The 22,380-nt window shown below is 42.9% G+C and overlaps 1 long non-coding RNA gene across 2 annotated transcripts; it reads left to right on the forward strand.

Moving 5' to 3' along the window:
• The first annotated feature begins 6,198 nt into the window (after positions 1–6,198).
• LOC135454887 (uncharacterized) lies at positions 6,199–17,609 on the forward strand. 2 transcript variants are annotated; one of them, XR_010442216.1, is made up of 6 exons: positions 6,199–6,347; positions 7,926–8,037; positions 9,511–9,659; positions 9,758–10,770; positions 16,769–16,918; positions 17,071–17,609. It is a non-coding gene; the product is annotated as an uncharacterized LOC135454887 (long non-coding RNA). The 2 variants fall into 2 exon arrangements; XR_010442215.1 differs by having other exon boundaries at positions 16,769–17,609.
• Positions 17,610–22,380: the final 4,771 nt, after the last annotated feature.

A 22,380-nucleotide genomic window follows, 5' to 3' on the forward strand; every position in this document is an offset into this window, starting at 1 on the left:
TAATATGCTCTAAAAATGCCTTTCCAACCTGAGTTTTCTCTCAGTGTTATTAATTTTTTTATTACAGATCTTGTTATTTTCAAGGTTCCCAAAGGACCTATTTACAGCAGACATTTATGGAAAAGAAGCATGGTTAAACTGGTGAAAATAACTGCAGAAGTCATAAGTAAGTAATATAAGCTGTAGCAAGGACAGCGGGTGTGTTGCTTTAACTTCCAAAATAGCAACAGTTCAGACATTTAATTGCATTTTTATGACTTTTTTTTTTTCATAGATGTCTGGTGTAAAATAAGTTGCCAGCAATATGTAACTACTAATAACTTTAAGTTTCCTAAGCTGGCATTAGATTTCTTATCCTATTGGAGAGGAAGGTCACTTAATATACTCTTCCTCCTTATGAGGAAAAAGATGTGGATGGTGGATATATATCTGCGTTTTTACACTTGCATTACTTGAAATCTTTTCTTCAGTAAGAAAGATACAGGACAATTAATTATTTATGTCCTCTCATAGTCTTAGGTGTGTAAAGGGAGCTTTTCTACCCAAGGGATGTTTTGAGAAGCTGGCTTAGCTTAATTTTGCAATAACTGACTCCTAGGGTCTATCCTACTGTGCCTACCAGCTCTTATTGTGTAGGGACACAGGCTGTTGCAGTGCTCAGCTTGGGCCTTAATATTGAACTAAACAAATATTAATACCAATAGTAACTTATGAGGGTGGGAAAACGTAGCAGACAAAGACACAATCCTGCTCTGTCTATAGGTCATTTCTATGTTGTTCATGGTTACTGTCCTTTGGGAAAGAGCATATCTATCCATACCTGCAGAAGCTGGTCATGTTTTCCTTGCATTGCCATGTACTCCCAAAACACTGAATTGCAATTTCTGTAGTAATTGAAGGTGTGGGGGGGCTAGATTATTTTTAAAACATTGCATAGAGGATGAATGTTCTGTGCTTTGTGGCATGGCACAAAGGTGTATTGAATGCTTTTGAGGTAGTACTCAGGGCCTGTCCTGGACAGAGGCAGAGTAATTTGTCTCTCATGCAAATTATGCATTTCTCATGCAAAATTTCTTCCTGGAGTATCTCTTATGTGAATTAGTCAGCTAGGTCTAGCTTTGCTTAGGTTACTTTAAGGATGGAATTAACTGCAACTAGGAAGGGACTCAAGTATTGTAACTGAAGTTTGGGTTATGCAGACACCACGGTCTACATTAAATAAGGAGCAAGTTAGATTGGTAGGTTAGCCACAGGGAGGACTAAATCACATGTCAAGAACGAATATGACCATTTATGTAACTTCTTTCCTTCTCTGCTTCATATCTTTAATCTTGATGCCAAAAAAGAGATACACAAATTCTCTAAACTCATAACAAGGCATTATTCGCATCATGCTCTCTCTCTTGACCTCTTCTTCCTCCATCCACTGACTTCCTTCTAAATCCCTGACAGTATGCTGAGGAGTCACTGTATTTATTAGGATCCAGTAATGCATTACATACAATGCATTCTTCCAAGTGATGCACTTCTAATTATTCCCTTGGGGATTATTCAAGCAAAACTGATGTTGGGAATATACATTGTGACTGTTCAGGTTAATGGCCCAGCGATTCATTAGACATTCTTAGGAAGTAATTGATTGTATTAACTGTTCACTGAGTAGTGGGAACCCCAGCTGCTGCACTGCCCTCCCAGCACTGGCCCGGAGCTTCTGCCACGGCAGCATCAATGGGGCGAATTGCCGCCAGCTGTTGTGCTATGGCTTTTGGATCTCCGTGTTTTACTTTGCCCAAAGCTGGGATCTGCTGCCATTGTCACTCTGACTCTAAATGCTTCAGGAGAGCTGTGATAGCATCTCAGAGTGGAGTTGGTGCTGAGTCAGGGAGAGTGATGTTGAGCTGGCAGTGAGGAAGGTTACCTGCTCTTTGGCACTGGCCAACATTAGGTTACTCAGTAGTCTCATCCAGTGCAGTTGAAAACAGGGCATTTTGCAAACCTCTATTACAGTCAAAACAGCAAATGCCTTGGTGAAAGTCATATTGCTCAGAGAGAATGCAGCTGTGATTTGAAGACTCTTACAAGACTAAATAGCCTGCAATAGTGAGAGATAAAGCTGAACTACAGGGCATAACATGACCAGTTCTTACGTCATGTACTCTATTTTTCATCTGGTAGCGTTCCCCTTGCCTTTGCTCCAATGACCTAAGGAAGACAAATAGTTAACAATGCAGCTCCTATTACATCATTAACATAGGATCAGCGTGAGCTCATGTCTCTGCTGAAGTCGCTGTTGGTTCAGTGCACGGCCATGTGAGAGGAATGGCCAGAAAAGCCACATTTGGTCTGCCTGAGAGGCCTCTCCTGAGGTCGTGACAAGGACCTTCGCAGAGAGCAGCGCTGTGTGGGCATCAGTCCCTTGGTGTTTCCAAACCACTGCTGGATCTGAATTTTCCAACATCTGCCCAGCCAAAAAAGTTTCCCTCTGAAAAATCCATTCTTGCCTACATCATGTCATTTTCCCAGCAGCTTCTGAGACCCTCCACAGATGTGTTGAGATTTCTGAGGAAACGTGGGTCACAGAAGGCTGCAGGAGGAGTGAGCCTCTGGAGCCAGTGCCCAGCAAGTGGAGCTGAGGAATTTACAGCCCTCCTAGTGCTCACACTTTATTTCTCCCCACAGGCATGTGAGCCTTCCCTCTGTGTTGTGTCAGCAGAGATCTCAAACACGGCGCAGGGCGCGTTCCCGTGCCTTGCTCGCTGCTGTTTTTCCAGGTTTCCCATCTCTGAGCGCTTCCCTCCTGTCAGGGTGTGCGGATGCTGTGGGCTGCAGTGGGGCAGGGACGTCCCTGCGGAGCCCTGGCCTGAAGGGAAGGACAAACCCACTCCCACCCCGGTTACCACTGACCCCGCAACAGGGGACTGATGGCCTCCAGACCCTCCCAGGACAATCTGCACTTCTGCATTGCTCATAAACAAATGTATCTAAACCACCACACTTTACATCCACTTAAAATTCTGAATACCTTTTCATTTATCTAAAGCTTGCTGAGGTGAGTTCCTATAAGGGAAGACTTATTTCATTTCCATGAAATGTTTATATTTTCTGGGAAGTTTCTCTCTCACCTCTTTAAATTTTACTGCAGTTGGCGTGCAGCCTGTAGTAGGGTCCTCCCAAGGAAGCTGGTGAGGCAGAAAGGTTCAAGAGGGACTATAAATTTCCAACTTTCTGGGTTAGAATAATTTAAGTGCACTGAGTTCTTAACCTTAAAGGATCAATAGTGAGGGTTTTTTTCCTTGTAGTGCTGTAAAATTCAAGTTAAAAAAAAACAAACCCAAAAACCAAAAAAATACCAAAAAAACCCAAATCAAAACCGATTCCCCCCAAACCCAGCTTTAAAATAAATAAAGGATGTATATGAACAAGGGATTGATCCTGAACTGTTTCTGGAGTTTCAAATTCCATTGTCTGAAGGATGTCTGCTTTGGCTGTTCAGGAGAATAACCATCACAAGAAAGTTTTTTACAAAAAGCTATAAATACCCATAGCCTAGTACTCATCTTTGCAAAATGGATGTAGTTTTCTTTCTGCAATTAATTTCTTTGTTCTAAGTCTAGAAGGGACCTGGCCATTTCAGCACTGATTTTTGGAGTGGAATAAGGCTGGCTGATCTGATATGTGCCCATGGATGAGTCTGCAGCGGTACAGACCTCTTCTCTGAATTACATCCTGCTGTAATTACATTTTCTTGCCTACATCTTGCTTGCTGACCAGCTTGCTGAGGTTCTGCCTTAATATCAAGCATATATATGCCATTTTTAAGTTTTATATCCTCTCATATGGCATTTGTATTAAAGGCATTGACCAACCTGTTACCTTCTCAGAATATTAATGCATGGCCACAGTGAATATCTTGCAGTATATTCAGGCATCCATGTTTGATTTGGGAAAAACCCCAATACCTTCAAATGAGGTTCACAAACTTTTACCAAAAAACACACAACTAATTCCAGTGCAATACAAAAATCTCAGCTGTTGTTTCTCCAGCAGGAATGTAAGGTAAATGTTACTCAAAAGAAATATGAATATGCCATATCTAGCAGAATAGATACCACATTTAGCAGAATATATGAGATCATCAATCTAATGTGGGAAACATAGGACCCTGAGGTCAGCATTTGACAAGTAGTGCGGGAGAAACTGTTTTATAAAAAACAAATTCCCATTTAGCCTCTAACCCTTCACACAGTCTCTAACAATAATTTTCAGTCTGAAATCTCTGTCCTCAGTGGGAGGATGATGCTGAGTGCCCCTTCTACAGAGGCAGACTGACAGGGGATGAAAAGGGTCAGTACAGGCCACATTCAAGATGTTTAAAACACTTGTTCCTAACAGCCTGGCCCAAAATAAAAATGGGAGACCTAAACAATCAGAGCAAACTGGGGTCTCTGGGTCTGTTTTGGAGCTCTCCAAGAGCAGCCCTAGAGAGAAAATTCCTAGATTAATCTTCTGGATGCCCTTCCTTGATCCAGGATTAAGAGATGAAGTTCATTTTGACATCTTATGGAGAAACTCCATCTGTAGATGCTAAGAACTGCTCAGAAGAAATAAAAAACACCTTGTGCGTCAGTGGCAAGGCTTTCTACAATGAAAGTATCATCTTTGCAAGCCAGATGTGTAGCACAGAAGCACCCCATGTGCACGGTCTGGGCATTGCACACAGCCTGCGGATCCACCTGCCTGTCTGCGGCTGCTCCTGGCAGCCCTGGTGCCTGGAGAGGGTGATGGCCACACCCTGTGCCCACCTGCGGGCAGGAGTGCAGGTGTGCAGTGATGGCAGCAGGTGACAGCGCTGCCGCTGCTGCCCAATCTGCAGGCTCAGTCCCTCCAGAGACACCATCCTGGTCAGGCACCTTTTTCTGCAGTGACCCTAGCTTTGCTAGGGTTTAGGAAACATAACTGAATGCAACTGAATCTATATAAAAGTTTGAGAAGAAATTGTACTAACACCTTAGAAGACCTTCTAAGGACTTGTGATACATGGTACGAGTGGCAGGGTTTCTCCTGATGGAAACATTTAAATTGCGAACATTCCGCCAGTGATTGAAAAAGGACTAAAGAAAGCAGTGTCTTAGATTTAGCTACTATCTAGTAATCCTATTCTGTATGTTTCCTGACGGCTTTTTTCTGGCATAGTTTGTAACTCCCAAAATCATCTCTGGGCAGTGGCACAAACTGTGAATTCATACTCAGAAATCCTACCTTGACCCATCAGTGGACCTTCTGAGAAGCCAAAAAATAGCAGAGGTTGAGCAAAGCTCATGGTGCTTTTAGTGATATCAGCTTCAGGTGAGACTGGTCTTATCAGTCATCAGCCAACTGGAACCCACAGGGACCACTTACCAGCAAAAAGGTCCACCCTTGGCTCTACAGTGTGCATGCAGCCATTGTCTGCATTTTATCCAGAAAAAAATACCCAAACATATTCTAGATGAGCATCTTCAAGCCAGCCACAGCCTTTCCAACAGGTGACAGCACTGCAGGGCAGAGGTTTATGAAGCTGCACTGTGGCAGGAGCCGAGGCAGAGTCCCATGCTAACATACTCTGTCCTCCCATAGGATAACAAGATAAGGGAAACGTGGTATTGATTTACCTAGTGAAAGTGACAGCTCCCAACATGTGGAACACATCCCTGCTTGTCACTCAGCCATGCTTGGTCTTTTTGGACAAGGCTACTTGAATCTATGAAGTTATTAAGGAGGAACAGCCTATCAGAGCAGGCAGGTACTGCAGCAGTTCCAAGAGCCTGGGAACTACCAAATAGCATTCAGAAATCTGCACATCCAGCTGTAGGAATGTGTACAGATACCTGATTCTAAAGAGACACATTTCTCTTCCTGGACTTAAATGACTCATGAGCCTAGTTCAATTAATAATTAACTCAAGCAACTTTTAATTAATATTTTTTTAATCCAGCAAAGCTAAGGAGTGATACACTTATGAGTTACACTGTTGAGAATAACATACAGAAGGAAAAGGCTAGAAAATGTATCCACATTTAGTCACTGGCTTTTGCTTTATAAATGTCCCAGTAGCCAGGTGCATCTAGTAAATAATTAAGTCTGAGAGTGGCCAGCTGGTAAGAAGCTCCTCCCAGGGCCTGGGGACTTCTGTTAATTAAGGTCTGAGCAAAGCAGAACAGATATTTGCCCTTTGTTCATATCAAAAAGTGCTGAGAGCTGGAACTGTGTCTGAGAGTAATGTTAACTGAGGTTGTCTGTTTTGGAAGATCAATCATGGTCCTGCTCATCCTTCTTCTCTCTTCATCCTGATTGTCTTCATCAAGCTGGTAAGGTGCAATACCTGTCTCTGACCTTCTTAGGAAGTAAAGGAGTCTTGCTATTCCTAGACTTAGTGTTTTTAGTACTTAGATGAACAGTAGCTTTAAAGTTCTTGCACACAACTTATTCTAATAAGAAAAAATTCCTTTGTCATGGCAAATAACATGAGCTCTAGTACAAGCTGCAGAGCACTCTGCAGTTCTCCCTGCCATGTGATCCAGCATCACAGAAAATGAGCAATGGCAACAATAAATAATGACAGAATCAAAAACCATGGAACCCCTTTTCCTGTAACAATATATGTCTTTCAGTGAAACACTGATCTCACAGCAGTAATGCACCATTATGCCCCTGAGGCCACTCCTCTGATTCCACATTTTATAGACCAGCTCTTTATTCCTAAATTCAGCAGATGCATGGCTTATAGCTGGTCCCAGCATGGAATGCATCACAAGCAGCTTGTCTATTATAAGTGACCTGCTAAAGAGAAGAAATAGTGTTTGTATCCTCTGCAGCATTTTTAAAGCTGAAAAAGGATATGTAAAAGATTTCTTTTTTCTGGATCCCATGTATTGCTCAATATTAAGTATTTGGAATACAAAAAACCCCGAAGACCAATCATTCATACATTTTTCTTTTGGAAACAGAGGATGAGTAGTAGAAATTCTTGGGGAAAACTCTGCTTGAACAGTAAGACAACTAGAAATTATCTACAAGTGATCTCTGGGATTTTGACTGAATAATCCTTCTCATATGGACTTTTAAAGGCTTTACTAATACTGTTATTTTTTGAAAGAATCTTTTTAAACTGTTGTGGAAAGTTTTATAGGGTTTTTAAACTTATTTTGAAGATTTCTGTTCAAAGGATCCTTATGCTTTTCCTTTAATGTTGTATTTGCTATTATAGCACAGTGTATAATAAGAAGTCACAGAAGTCTTCTTATGCCCTTAAAAATGGTGTATTGTACAGCTGTCCTTCCAGACCACAGACTCCTCTCTCTAGCGCCTGCTTTTGGGGTGCAGAGGTGGGCTGTGTGCCAGGTTTGAAGTGGTACACAGCCTATTATTCTGGTAAACATCCATCCAAATTCCTGAGATAACGCCAGACAAATCTATGTGTGTGTCTGTTCACCTGTACTCATACACACACGCGTATGTGCATCAAATCAATGGAAAAATATATTTTGGGGACACAGTGCGCAGGAGCCTTGGAAGCACAGGCATTCTGGAGCAGTGATGAGTGGAGGCTCCAGCTTCCACTGCCTGACAGCTGGGGCTGTTCCTGCCCTGACTGATGGGTGCCTGTCTCCTGTGGAGGTGATTGCAGTTTGGGGTGTGCTTCTGGTTGTGACCATGAGCGACAAGGCCCGGCTCCTCGGTGCCAGGTCATGATTCTTTTTGGCTAGTATTGCTGGACTGGCCATTGTCAGGAGCATAAAGAGGAATTACTTCAGGATCTGTTTATTTCCAATATTTTTCATGTTGTTCCAATACTGGGATTCTGCAAATAAGTCATTGCAATATAGGTTGCTTTAGTTGCCTTCTGCAGATTTTCTCCCTCACGCCCTTGTCCATTCCATTCCCAGAGCTTATTTATGGGTCAGCTTTCTCTGTGGTTTTGGCAAAGTGCTTCAAACAGATATTCTAGAGCAGCTCACAGCAGACACTGACCTGTGAAGGGGATGCAGAATGAAAGAGGTCAGTATATGCATATGCCCTGGTTAAACACCACCTGCACACTGTGTCAGGTCTCAGTTGTGGCATTGTATGGGGAATCAAATTGTCACTGTAGACTGACTATTCTGTAACCAGACACCAAAGCATACGGCACAAAGCAGAGGAAATATTTTCTTTCTCTCTTGTTTTCCTTCTACTAGCTTCAGCAGTTCTCCCTACCCTGCCTGCAAAAACCAGCTTTGTGTGTGAAGACACACCAGGCCTGTGCTTTACCTCTACAACTCCAGCATGGAAATAAAATGAAGGGAAAAACAACTGGGAGCTGTGAATTAAGGAAAATATTACACTGTTGTATATTGACTGAATGAACATGCACACCCTGAAAAGTGTAGAGAACTGATAGTTTAGATTCCTCCATGGAAAAGGTTGGAGTGGTGTTCTGCAGCAAAGAGGTGCTGATGATACAGGGCATATTTAAAGAATGGGCTTGTATTTTCTCAAGCTAAGATCTTCAACTCGTAATGAGGAAATCTTCATTTCCTCATTACAAGCCAATCTAAAAACCTTTGTGTTACCTGATCACCCAACTTGCTCAGCATACCGCTTGTGTCAGAGGTTGAAATTGCCTCTTTACCAATGGTTTATTTTTCAGAATGCGTACTGCCATTTACAAAGCAAAAAAGATAACATACTGGGGAAAGGTGAAGGCAGTGGAAGAATTAGCTCCCATGTTATGGAAAAATCTAATCTTACCTGAAACCATTTGGGCATCCAAACACAACATGACTGCAGCAGGAAAAGAGAGGGAGTGGTCATTTCTTCCCTGGAATGGAATGAAATGTCTCAAACTAATATTTGGCCAAGAAGCTTTATTATTGTTGCTTTGATTTCAGAATTATAAGGAAAAAGATCTGAGTACTGATGGGGAGAACTTGCGCTCTTCCTTCATGCTTAAAATTTTAAAATAATCCCTTGAAAGATGAGCACAATTGAAATCATAGTTGAATGTGTTGATTCTTTTCCCTGCAAAGTCCACAGAGAGCCCTAAAAAAAAGGGGTAAAAATCATCGGTGTGGCCTTGAAACCTTATATAATGTTTCAGTGTTGGGCCAATAAAAAATATCCTAACTGTTATTTTGTCTGAGCTCAAGTCCTGAAGGAAATGTCAGACCGAGTAGGAAAAAAGTTCTACAGTTACAGGTCTTATAATTCTCAGAGCTTTCCCCCAAATACCCCCTATTTCCAAGCCCTGTCTCCAAACACTCCAGCTATGGAAGTGATAACCTGCAGACTTGGCAGTGTACATGACATTTTACTAAGGGAGCTAATACAAATATTATCTCAAGTGAAATGAGGGTTTAATTCTATTATCTGTGGCTTTTCTTTCCCGGGGGTCAAAAGTACAGAAAGTGGTCATGTTGTCTTTATAGTCCAAGAAACAAAAGACCTGTTTTTAAACCAAATAATTAGTCATCCAGAACTAATGTCCCACAGCACTAACCACCAAGGGGGCTTTGGAGTGATCTGAACCAGCATGCAGCTCTCCAGACACATCATTTCAGAGGTGCTAGTATGGAGCACAGCAGAGGATTCTCTTGGGTGGCTGACACCATGGCCAGGGAACGGGAACAGGGACGCTGCAGGTACTGTACAGCAACCCTGCAATTGCCTATTTCTCCAAGAGTCCTGCTTCTTGTTTTACACTGAGAATTCCATTTGCTGTTGCTTTGTCTTTGTGCAGGTTTCAGGTGTGTGGCTGTGCATGACAAAGCCTTGTGACAGCCAGCAGTGCCCTGCAGAGAGCAGAAGGCAGATCAAGGAGGGTGCTGGTAGAGTTCAAATGTGAATAGTGTGGTATGGCATCCTAAAAGGCATGTTAAATTCTGCAGCTGTGATCAGAGCTACTCAGAAGGAGGAATCAGCATCAGCACAGATCTGCTCTCTGGTTTTGACTAATCACTCACTTCTAGCAGCTCTTGTGCAAAACTAAAGGGGTCTAGCTTCAGTTTTCTGCCTTTTAAACTGTTTGTGTCCCAGATTTGGGAATTCTGAAATTTACAAGGGACTGAAAAGCACCAAAGCAATTTTTTTTAGAACTAATGGAACTAAAATCTGAGTAACTCCAATGTCTGAGTCTAGTCTCCTCTGCTTCTACTGAGGGTATAGGCTCCAAGGAGCTCACAGTCTAGACAAAAGACTCATGGAAAAGGCCCAAAGTGCTGGAGCAATGTCTGCTATACATGCTGGGTGAGCTACTCCTGCAGAGTTGTCTCTGTAGGTGATGAGTACTGTAAGGAAAAACAAAACAAGCTCCTCTGACCAGGATTTTGGCAGTGGATCAGGTCAGAGGTTGTGCAATGGACTTGTGGAAGTGGCTTGACCTGAAAGAGTGCATTGGGCAGGATACCTGTGCCAGTGATGCACACATCCATGAGCTCTGCCTTCTCTGGCAAGTGGCGCTGCAAATAGAGCTGGATGAGCCTGACTCCTAACAGAATGGAAACCCTCAAGTGCTCATAGTAGTCATGACATTGGCTCAGGGGCTTACAGAATTAATAAGTGGCTGCAGTTCATGTTCCAAGCCAAATCCTCTCGCTGGTCATTAATTTACAACCAGTGCCCACAGCACTGATTATAGTTCCCTGGAAGAAATCTTCAAATCCAGCCAAAGATTTTTTAATGCTTCCCTCTCAGATGCCCATTGTAAGGCTGAAAGCTGGATCTTCTTGTTCACTGCAGGTTCTCAAAAAGGAGGTTAGTTAATTTCAGAATGCTTTTTCTTTTCTCTTACAAATCCTTTTTTTCTCCTAGAATTCACTATGACTACGTATGGTTGGCCAACAAATTTCATAGGTGGTACTTCATTTTACTGGTTTTGACTGGGATAACCTTGCTTTTCTTCCAAGTATCTGGTGTGGTGCAGTGATCCGAGTGTGTGGCCAAAGCAGTGTGCAGTTGTTGGTGAGCACGGTTAGCTCCAACCCAGCCACAAGGGGCTGGGGTCCCCAGAGGTGGGCAGAGGACACAGCCAGGACAGCTGGCCCGTGATGGGTGTCCCTCATCATGGCACATCATGCACAGCAACAGAAGCTTGGGGAAGAGAGAGGAAGGAGAGGATGTGGGGGTGGTGGTGCTTGTCTTCCCGAGCCACTGTGGCACGTGCCCTCCCGTCCTGGCCGTGGCTGAACGCGGCCTCCCCGCAGGAGTCCTGAATTAACTTCTTGTTTTGCTTTGCTTGCACACAAAGCTTTTGCTTTACTGTTAAAGTGTCTCCATCTCAACTCACAAGTCTTCTTACTTTTGCCCTCTCAATTCTCTTATGTTCCCCATCCCACTGGGGGAGAGGTGTGAGTGAATGTCTGAGTTGCTGCCAGGGTGAACCTACAACATGACACAGCAGCTGACACTTCCAGCTCACCCTAGGGATCCTCTCAGGTAAAAAATTCAGCACTTTCTCAGGATTCAAGAGATACTCTCCACTTTCTCTGCTCCCTGAGTTATCTCAGACTGTTCTCTCATGGTTTTTTTTTCCTCAGAGTGCATTGTGATAACAGAATAAATGCAAAAATGGTTGTTTTAATCAAGAAGGAACTAAAAAATATGTTTTGTTGACAGCGTGTGCTAGAGTAATAAGATCCAATGCTGCTGCTGTAGTAATTACAAGTTAAATAGTCCTTCACTCTAAAAGATACTCTGCAGGCTCTGTTTGTTCAGATGGCATAGTGTCCTTTTGGTTTAAAGCAATTACTTACATTTTCTACATAACAACTTCCCAAAGATGCCTTTGAAAATTTCTAAAGACAACATGTATTTAATACTTTAATATAAGCAGGTTTGATTCAATACAGATTGTTCAGAAGCACCAAATATCTGTGGATGTATCTTAGGTTGTATCTAAATCTGTACTTCCGTGCATAGTTTTGTGTCTGAAAGCAATCCCAAGCCACATGGTCTGTGAAACAGCACAGGGAGCTTAGTAGAAATATAAACCATGTGAACTGTGATGCCACTAAATCACAGATCTTCCTTTTGTCTGTTTTGATAGCCCTTGATCCTCCAAGGACGTGGAAGTATTTTGCAGTCCAGCAACTGAAAAATAAGGCCACTTTGGATTCTGGAAAGAAAAACATTCTATTTAAATCCATCCCTCTTTAATTTTGTTTTCAGACACTGTCTGTCAGTCTAGCCTTTGAAATTAGCACAAATACCCATGAGAAATTTAATCCTGCTCAAGGCTCTGAATTAAATACATTGCAGCCGATAAATAGTTGCCCTTTGACTTCTAAATGATGTTTAATCTTTGAAGCAGGTACAGTAACCTTGGGTAATCTGCTCATCAGTTTTCTAGGTTAAATAAATGAATATATTAGTTTCCTCTAGATTTCAATGTTTTATAATAGCAATGGGAACATAAAATCAGCGCCACAAAAAAGAACCCATAACTGTCTGCTATGCTTTGTGGAGTCCATTAACAAGCCTCAGAAGTAAGGACCATTATTGCCCACGAATTGACTTTGTGCTGCCCAGGGAGACAGTCAGTGTTTCTGGGCTGGGGAAACTCTACCTCAGGCGTGTTAGGTCGCCTTACCCAGGTGCAAGTGCCCAGCAGAGCTGTTGGCTCTGGGACTGAAAGGACCTGTCCTTTGTTCTGGGCCACTGGGGACACTGAGGCTGGCACCCTCATTCTGCTTTAGGTGGAAATCATGTCACTAAGCTTTTCTTTTCATGCTTTGCCCATTCCTTGTCTATACGTCAATATCCCTGGCCTTGCAGTTACTTGTTGGAGAGAAATTTACTTGGAATAAAGCACAGAAAAAGAACATGACCACTTTAAAAGGTTAAAGGACCAATATAAGGAAGATTAGTTAAAAGATACTGTTACATATTATTAGGTATGCTGGGGAAAATCTTCATAGGAAGTCAAAATAAGGTTCGTATATTTAGATGTAAATACTTTTAAAATTGAGGTTCAGTTCTCTTAAGTAGCAGGCATAACCCATTGTATAGTCCATAGAAGTCAGGCAGTTCATGATTTTAAGATTCTCCTTTTATTTCAAAGCAAATTGGGAAATAAAAATGAAGCTTATGTAGAACAAAGTGTCACAAATTAACCTGGCCACAGCAATCTCAAAGTCTGGGAGCCTCTGTGTTCATGAGATGGTGTCCTACCATCTGTATTATCTTTGGGTAGGATATTGTTACACATTTTCCTCAATGTGAGTGAATGTACTCAGCTTGGCTTCCTTATTACGCAAATCATCAAAATTATTGGAGCATATACAATTACCTGCCTCAAATTCATACTCATGCGGGACTGACAGGCAATGAAGAAACTGTAAAATTCATTGTTTAATGGAAGTTATTGATTATTTGCAGAGATGATTTATGGAATTACAAGGGTCTGACATTCATTGACCACCAAATTACCCTTTGAATTATTCAGCGCATTACAGATTATTTACTGACCTGCTGTGACCTAACCTGAGCTGATTCCTGCAGCAGTGCAGAGCATTGCCTGCTGCTGCTGTGGTGCATGTAGGACACATGAAGATTTTACATCCTGTTGGCAGTGAAAACAATTAATTATGTCCAAACTGAATTTGTGATATAAAGCTATAAAAAAAGCACTACAGTGAAGGTCATATCAGTCAGGACTCCTCATATCCTTTTACAAAAAGAGAGGAAGTTGCCCACATCGTTACTTTCCTAAGGCTAAAATCAGGTTAGGTCCCTGTTTGCCAAATCTGACAAACAAAGCCAGGCAATTTTCAAAAGGTAGAAGAGATACACTGTACTTTCATCAGCTTGGGTGGTAATCATCTTCATCTGGCTACTAAGGAGGTTTTGTGACAAAGCAAGCAGCTCGGACACGCTTAGTGGCAGTATTTCTGGCACTAGCTCCATAATCCAGAAGCCCTTGCTTGCTGGAATAATTGTGGCTTTTTTATTCTTTTGGTTGACAAGTAGATCTCTGAAAACAAAGAAGAAAGGCACAGAAACTTCCCACCTTTTTATGTAATACTCAGAAGTTAAATAGTATTAGTCATATTTATAAGAAAAATGAAATGAAAAGTTTTGTTATGAATTTCAGACTATGTTAAAATGAAAGTGCTTCCTTAGCATATCATGCTAAATAAGTGAGATTGATGGGGGGGATTGCTTTTTAGAAAGCCACTGAAATTTTTAGAAAATGACCAAACTTTCAGAGAGACTCATGCAGGAGTTAGTGATCCTGACAGAAGCTGTCCACAACTCAAGTTAATTGGAGAATGATGACTATGCAAAGATGATAAGCTGAAGCATGTCTAGGCACGTGGATGGCAAAAGACTGTTGTGTAAGAAGCATTTTGGTACAGGTGAAGAATTCCCCCCAGCTTAACAGGTGGCATTTACACAAGTTCAAAGTTTGCCTGGAGTTAGACTTGCCCTATTAGCATAAGGAGAAGGGGTGTTACTTTTTAAAAGGTTTTATGACTTATTGTGAGAAATTATTCAGAGAGCATGTTCCTTCCCAAGTCCCAAAGTGTGTCCCAAAGTCTTTCATGGTGCCCTTTTTGTCATGTAATTTTACTGATGTGATTGTTAGGTTAGTTGCATAAGTTTCCCCGTAGTTCCTAAAAGGCACTTTAAATTGGGACAAACTTTCCTGTATAGGTGTGTATAGCAAGCTGGCAAACCTGCAAGAATTGAATTGTGCCTTGCCAATGTCCATAGAAAATGAGTAATCTCTGAATTTCCCATGAGCATGCTGTAAACCAGCGGTTTATCTAAAGCTGAAGGGAAGAGCGCGTGCCGCTGAAGGGTGTTTCAGGTGCCCAACCACAAAAGCAAAAGGGCTGAAAGCGTTCAGGATGGAGAGCTATCGGACCTGGGGAATGCTGCTCTGGAGCTGCTGTGCCAGCCCAGCCCTCAGAGCCAGAGCTGTCCCTGCTTTGTGCCAGGTGCCACCAGGGCCTCGCCACCAGGGAGGCTTTATTTTCTTTCTGAAGATCAGCTGTGCGTGCAGGCTGAGAGCTGTGGGTGTGCGCGTATGTGGAACGTAAGGGGCCCTGATCAGTCCTGCCGGTTTTCAGGACTGGTAATTGGTAACTCGGCTGAACAGTTGGATTTCCTCTCTGCTAGCTGCAGTTTCAGTGGGGAGGCCTTGCCAGCTGCAGGGAAGCCAAGCCGGGATCCAATGGCCGTTAGGTGGTGCCCCTGTCTTGAGTAAAAAAATAACCCACAAAAGACTGTCCTGTCCTCGTTGTAGTTATGCAAATAGGAACAGCTCTAAGAAGGAAACTGTAGTGGAAGATTAAGTTCTAATGTGGGAATACATTAAGTGTATATATGTGTGTATACACACACACAGACACACACAAATGCTCTTTGAATCTCAAGAGATTTTGGCAACTGAAACACTTGGTAGAGGAGAGCAGTTTCTTCCAGTTCGGTTGGGTCTGTTATCTACCTTCACTGCAGCCTTTGTCCCGTGGGTGCCATCTCACCCCTAACCATTCTCCCTGCAGTTTGTGCCAGTTGTAGGGGCCCAGAGGTACCTCTGATACGCAGAGAGACACTTTACACACCACAGCATGCTTCTTTCTGCATCACTGCCTACACTTATCTATTTCTCTCTGCATTATTTTGGGTTTGTTATTTTTTCTGATCTGTTTTAAATTCTGAAGTGCCTTGCCTTGTAACCTGCTGATAGAAATGCAACACTATAAAATTACTTATTTGCCTGTATTTTTTATTGATTACTTTTAATTATCTTGTTGTCTGCCCCTTGCCCAGTGGTGAAATGACATGGCTATTATTCAGTAGAGCGAATCCAGCTCATGACATAATCTGTCTAGCTGTGACTCACAGAATTCAATGTGATGTCTTTTTGCATGCCATGTACAGTCCCCTGTCACTGTTTGCTGTGTCCTGAGCTATGGCACAAGGCAAGGGAGCCACATCCTGAACCTTTCCTAGTGACCATCAGCGAAGGAGGTTCGGAGCTGCTGACTACCTGCCTGAGTGCTCATTTATTCCTGGCTCCACAACAGCATGTGAACATCTTGTTCCACTGAAAGAATTTTGCCCGCAAACAGGAAGATTTTAGGAAAACAAATGTTCCCTGACTTGGATATTTTCATTTCAGCTATTTCCGAGATAAGCTCCACAGTATAGCTTAGAAGAACAGCAGGTGAGGTGGGGGTCCTGCTTAGGTTGATTGTAGTTGCCTTGCTTTAGAACATATTTTACTTTTTTAAAAAAAAACCAAGCATCCGTATTTCCTGTCCATGGGTCCAGGACATTCTGATCTGCTGAACAAAACCAGCTGGTAAGAGCAAGGACCTGGGGAGGTACCTAGTGCTGCTGGGTTCCAGCAATTGGGGGAAAATCAACAGGCTCATTTCTCTACACCTGCTTTTCCATTAGCATAATTGAGAATAATGAACTGAACCAACAACCTTAAGGCTGACTAATAACTACAGCTTCTCTGGTGATGAAAAGCATTCCATATCCTATTATTAGCAGATCAATGCAAATAGTTTGCAGACAGTCCACAAAAGCTACCCATTGCAGCAATTTCATTATAGTGTTTAAAGTAAAATTTAAGCAACTCCATTTTCATTATTTAAATTTTATGGCTTTGATTTCATTTCTCGAAACATTCAAAATTGCTACTATTTTTATAAGTTGCTTACTTACAATTACAGAAACCAGAACCTCGTCCTAACCCCCTTGTTTCTTACCTTACATCACTCTCTCTACCCCTAAGATTGCTCCTGTAAAATGTGCATCAGCAGTGTGAGTCTCAGCTTGGGACAAGCAGAAGCAGCAGCTGCTGCTGCCGCTGCCATGCACGCCCCCTCTCAGCGAATTACCCGCCGTGCTGGCTCCCCTCTTCTGAAGCTGGTCAGTCTTAACGGTGAGCTGCTTGGGAGGAGAGAGTTTCTGTAGTTCTTCTGGTTTGCTGTCATGGAAAATTATCTTCCCTTCTGCACATCTGCTGAGCATAAAGCTGCAATATTCAGCAAGAGTGAAGGATGAAAACAGCTGTAATTTCTTTTTGAAATACAGATCAAATCACCTGCCAACTCCAATGAGCTGGCATTGGACCTGGGTGCTTTCTCCACTGAGCAGGTTATTGGAGAAGGTATCTGGCTGGATGGGCAGCTCCTGTGCTTGACCTCACCCCTCCTCAGTCAGCAGACGCAGGAGCTTTGCCTGGGCTCTGTCAGGGGGCTGCACAGGGGCTGCTCCTGTTTTTGCACAAGTGATGCTGCAGATGCTCTGTGTCGGGGTAGCCCAGAGACTGAGAGGGTTTGTCCGGGGCTGGTCAGCCATGTGCCCAGCAGGCTCAGCACTGCACTCAGCTACAGCACTGTGTGAGGTCCTTGTGCTGCAAGAGAGACATTTTATCTCCCTCCAGCTCTGGAAAAGGTGGTGCCTACAGGGCACAGGTGAGGAGAAGTGGGAAGAAGGATTCTCTCTGCGATGCCATCATTATACTCATCCCTCCAAGATTTGCAAGATCTGACCACCCCCTCAGCATTTTACACACAGTTTATGCCAGCCATTCTCCTGGCCTCCACCCTGACTGGGGAGGGGGATGAAGATTGAGTGCAGGATGGTCACCATATGTTTTGTTTATTCTTTATTATTTATTTATTTACGCTGCATTTAATTTTTTTAAATAAACCTGTTCATTTTGGGGGTGATTTTCCTGCCCTTTTTAGTTTCTTAAAATTAATGTAACTAACATGGAAAGTATCTTGTACTAGGAAATTTGCAGAGGCAGATGAAAGCATGTCTCTGGCGCTAGTTACCTGCACTGGACCTGACCCTGACCTGTGGATTGACTTTGTGTCTTGGCCCGGAACCTCCCTCACTGCCCCAGACTTGCTGGATGACCTGGGCTCTTTGCTGATGTCGGCTGCCCTCCCTGGGCTTGTCCTGCTGTGCCCACCCTGTCCAGACACTCCAGGACAGGCTATAGCTAAAGAGGCCCCTTTACTGCCAGTCATGCTGTCACATTGTCCCCACCCCTTGCAGGCAGTTGGCCTTTGCTACTTCTCGCCACTTGCCACATTTCTAACTTAAATCACGTTTTCTCAAAAATACATTCACTGCTGATGCTATATGACTTCTAAGTCTACAGGGATATTTTAATAAGCCACTATGAACTTACAAAAACTAAATGTCATGTTCCTGTGTGCCACTTGTTCCATCTATTTCAGGGTTTCCTGGAATTCCTAATACACCTTTTCTTGCAGTAAGTTCACTGTGAATCCACCCTGATGCTAGGTGAGAGAAGAAGTGTTCTGGGGACATTAGGGCTCTGAATTTGCTGTCAGTATTACTCTCAGCTGTTCAGCTTCAGATCTAACTGGAGCCACAGTTCCTCACTGTGGATGGGGAGAAATTCAACTCAACAGATATTTTCCTTGCCTAGAATACCAGGTTTCTACTAACTGAGGGCACAGGGGACAACTGAAAGGAAAATTGAAAATAAGCATGGTGCAATTAACAGCCAGTTTGTGTTCTCTTAAGTTCATTGTTTTCCTATGCTAAAACCAATTCTAATCCAAGATAAGTTCTGAATTTGTAAGCTGAAGTTGCTCTTGGCTTCTGTTAAGATGAGCATTTGTTTCTCTTGTCCCTCTTGACCTTGTTTTCAAACTTCCTTTCTCATTAACATTTTTTTGACCTGAATGAAAAGCTGTCCATGTACAGATTGTCTTTCCATCTTAATTTCATCTGGCATTGCAGGCTTCTTGTGGAGCTATTCTTACAGGAGCCAGTGTGCACCACAGGCTCCTACCAGCTGTGTGCTCTGGGCAGCAGGGAGAGGGAAGCACTGCAGAAGGCTGACACACTGCCCACAGATTCACCTGCGAGTTGGTTTAACACCTGTGTGTCAGTGTAACTCTGTCTTACCTAGACTTGGTGTCTGGCGCTTCCTGTGGAGCAGCACCCAGGTATTAGGTTATTAAAATCTAACATGAAGCTGTCAGACCAAATGCATCTACTGGTGTGTGGAATCTGCTTCTAAAGCCACATCGGCAATCAGTTTGCACCTGTAAATCAGCCAAGCCAGGTGTTTCCTCAGTGTTTTCAACTTTTTCACAATTCAAAAAGCCTCCATAAGCTGCTGTCTTTGACTTATGAGCAACTCCATCCTGGTGGGTTGGAGGTGGACCCCAGCCCAGGACACGGCCCAGGGGATCTCAGCAGCATCACTGAAGGGCTCTGTCCCTGTGGCAGACAAGTCCCATGTCTGTGGCCACTCAACCCTCTGGCTGGGATTCTGCCTTCTCAGCTAGGCAGCATAAAGCCTTGACTTTCTGTAGGCTGACTGCACTGCAGGTGATGAAACAGGAAAAGTCCACCTCTTGTGGACATTTTTAAGGTTCAGACATAATATATCGAAATGTAAAATGCATTCAAATTAGAGACTAGGTGTAACAGCGTTAGTGGCTTGCCGCAGCTGGAATTCAGTGCTGAGCTAAGAACCCAGTGCAGACCAGCTTTAATTTGGATCAGATGGCATGCCAGAACGTGTGCTCTGAATCTGGAAGGATTTCTGTGGGTATGGCAGGGGGTAGCCAGCACCACAACAGCGGCACAGATCTGAGCAGTCAGCCCAGCTCTGCTCCACGAAACCAAGCACTGAACAGACACCCCATCCCAGTAAAGGAGAGATTGATCTCAGCAGGACGGCCCAGTCAAATAATTGTGTCAATAAGAAGTGAGAGTAAAATATCTTCTCACTTTTCTGAAAACCCCTGGGTTCTCCCAAAGCAGGACCAGCACAGGGTAGTGGGGCTGTGCAGGAAACGAGGACTTGAGCAGCTCCTGGGGAAGGGCCTGCACTCTCCAGCCTCAGAAAGGTGCAGGGAGGCACGTGCTGCCCCTCGGTGTAGAGAGCAACTACTCATAAAAAGCATTGAGTGAAAAATTATTTTGAACCCCCTAACAGTGCTTTGACCCAATTACTGAGCTTGGTTGGACAATACGGCTTTATTGCTCTCTGTAGATTTTCTCAAGAGGCTGAGAACTACCCTGATACCGTGGCAGTAAAAAGACTCATCTGACTAAATTTCATATAGTGCTCCACAAACTGGCCAAGTGCAGAAATATCAAGCCAAGAGCTACAAGTATGTGTGAAATGGGAAAACTCTGCCTACTGTTGCTACCCACAATGCAATAAAGCTCTCCCACTAACAGAGCATAAGACTCTCATGCTTTATTAGCTAATTACAGACAGGAGATTCATTCAGCGCTATTGATAACAGAGAGCTGCCTCCACTTGATACTTGTCAAGAAAATATTGAATCTCCAAAATATTGGAAAGGAATTTCACCACCTCTGCTTGGAATGGGAGAGTTGTGAAGTATCCCAATAGTAAATCAACATCAGAACCTGAACTAAACATTTTCATTTACCTTTTGCATCCTATGCTTGGTGTCTTTAGCTAGTTATAAGGACTTTAGAGAATAATGTCCAGCAAATATTCTCATTTTCTGCCTGTGAAATACCAGAAATATGTTGTGATTTTATTTAATAACTCAAATACTTTTTTATCTTTTGGACTAATGATTATAAGGAAAGTATTGATAAAACAGTAAGCAAACAGTATGTCTGTCAGTCTAGTATGTGGCTACATGTTGGAGAAGAAAGAATAAAAATCACTGAGCTTTCAGCAGAATGGCTTTCTTTCACTTTAACATCTCCTTTCCTTGGTTTGGGATTCCTCCTAGTACAACCAGAGCTGATGCTTGTGGTAGACTCACTGACACTGCCTTCTTGGTCTCAAGCATCCCCTGTATCACCTTTACTCTGCTAAATAATACAGCCCATTGTCTGCAGTTTCCCTTAAGACATTTCAAGGAGTTCTTAGTGTCAGCTGTAATTCTTTCAGTTACTCAATCCAGGATGGGTTCTCACTGTTTTGTAATGCTCTTGAACTCTGTTGCTCCTTGGAAGCAGTTGATAAATTAATGTAAACAATGCCCTTGGGATAATAGATGATACCTCTTTTTTATTTTTTATCTGTAAACAAAATGAGAGCCATTTCCACTGGGAATGCAACTAGCCTGGTAATGGGATCCCAGGCTGTGCTAGCTTCAAAGTCCACATATCTTTATCAAAAGAGGAAATTGTCCTGAATATTAACATAATCTGGGTCTCACACTTGGAAAGAACAGCAGACGGGATAAAACATGGAAATAAAAATATGAGACAAGATGTCTTCTTTTCTTGAGAGCCCAAGTGCTACCAATAGATGGTTGCAAGAAAATAAAGCATGTGCAAAGATACCAGCACTTCTGTGTCAGCTGCTGAGCATTACTCCTCCTCCTCACCTAATTGCTGACAGATTAAAATAGCTTGGATCAGCAGCTGTAGAAGAACTCTCTTGGCAGCTCCTGCTCCAGAGATGAGTTGCTTTTTCCTTGCTAGCCTTTGTCAGGCTGGGAAAGAAAGGGATGCATCTGAAGCGAGATTGGAGAGCTGTAGACCACTGGAAAATGGCATGAGCCTGGTGCTGCTCTGGGTCGTCACTGAGCTCTAGCAGTTCAGGAGAGGCTGGGATTGACAGGTAAGCATGGGAAGGAGAGATACAGTCCTGCCCTTACCTCATCTTCCCAATATTTAGCCTCTTCCCAAACTTTGGGTGACATATGCCCCTTAACAGCAGATATGTAGCTATAGACAAACTGCAGTTGCCTGGGCCACTGTGTTACGTAGCACAGCAATAATTCAATGCCAAGATGAAGGTAGCAGTCCTTTGGATATATCTACATGCCCAGATATTTCTATATTCCTTCAGGATATGTCTGTGCTGCTGCTGAAATCATACCTGTAGTCATAGCTCTGCCTGAAGACAACATATAATCCCTATGGAAAAGATACATCTTCCTTTAACCTAAGCAAAACTATATTAATGCTATTTGCTTTAGTGAATTACTCTGGAGCAGCACAGTTTTGTGTAAGAGCAATTATTTGGGCTGGTAGGCATAAAACATGGGTGGGAGGGTACTGGCTTCCACCAGCATGTCTTAAAGTGCTTTGCAATACTGAGAACAAGACGAGGTACATTTCTCCAGTCTTGTACCATCTGAATAATACATACGAATTTATTTTTTTAATTTTTTTTAGAGTGGAATATGTGTGCTTTTGCAGAGTCTCACACCCAGGATGCTTTGGTATGTGCGGGCATTCTTTCTGTCGTCCTGACAAGAGTCTCACCAATTTGGCTCAGTCTAATCCCTCTCTTCACTCTCACTGCAAAAGAAAATGAGGGGGGCTATACCTGTCACACAAATGTTTATCTAAAATATCTTCTTTCTCTTTTAAGTTTATTCTGCAGCTCAACAATGGGACACC

The sequence above is a fragment of the Zonotrichia leucophrys genome, chromosome 17 (genome assembly GCF_028769735.1).
Source record: "Zonotrichia leucophrys gambelii isolate GWCS_2022_RI chromosome 17, RI_Zleu_2.0, whole genome shotgun sequence".
NCBI lineage: Eukaryota > Metazoa > Chordata > Aves > Passeriformes > Passerellidae > Zonotrichia > Zonotrichia leucophrys.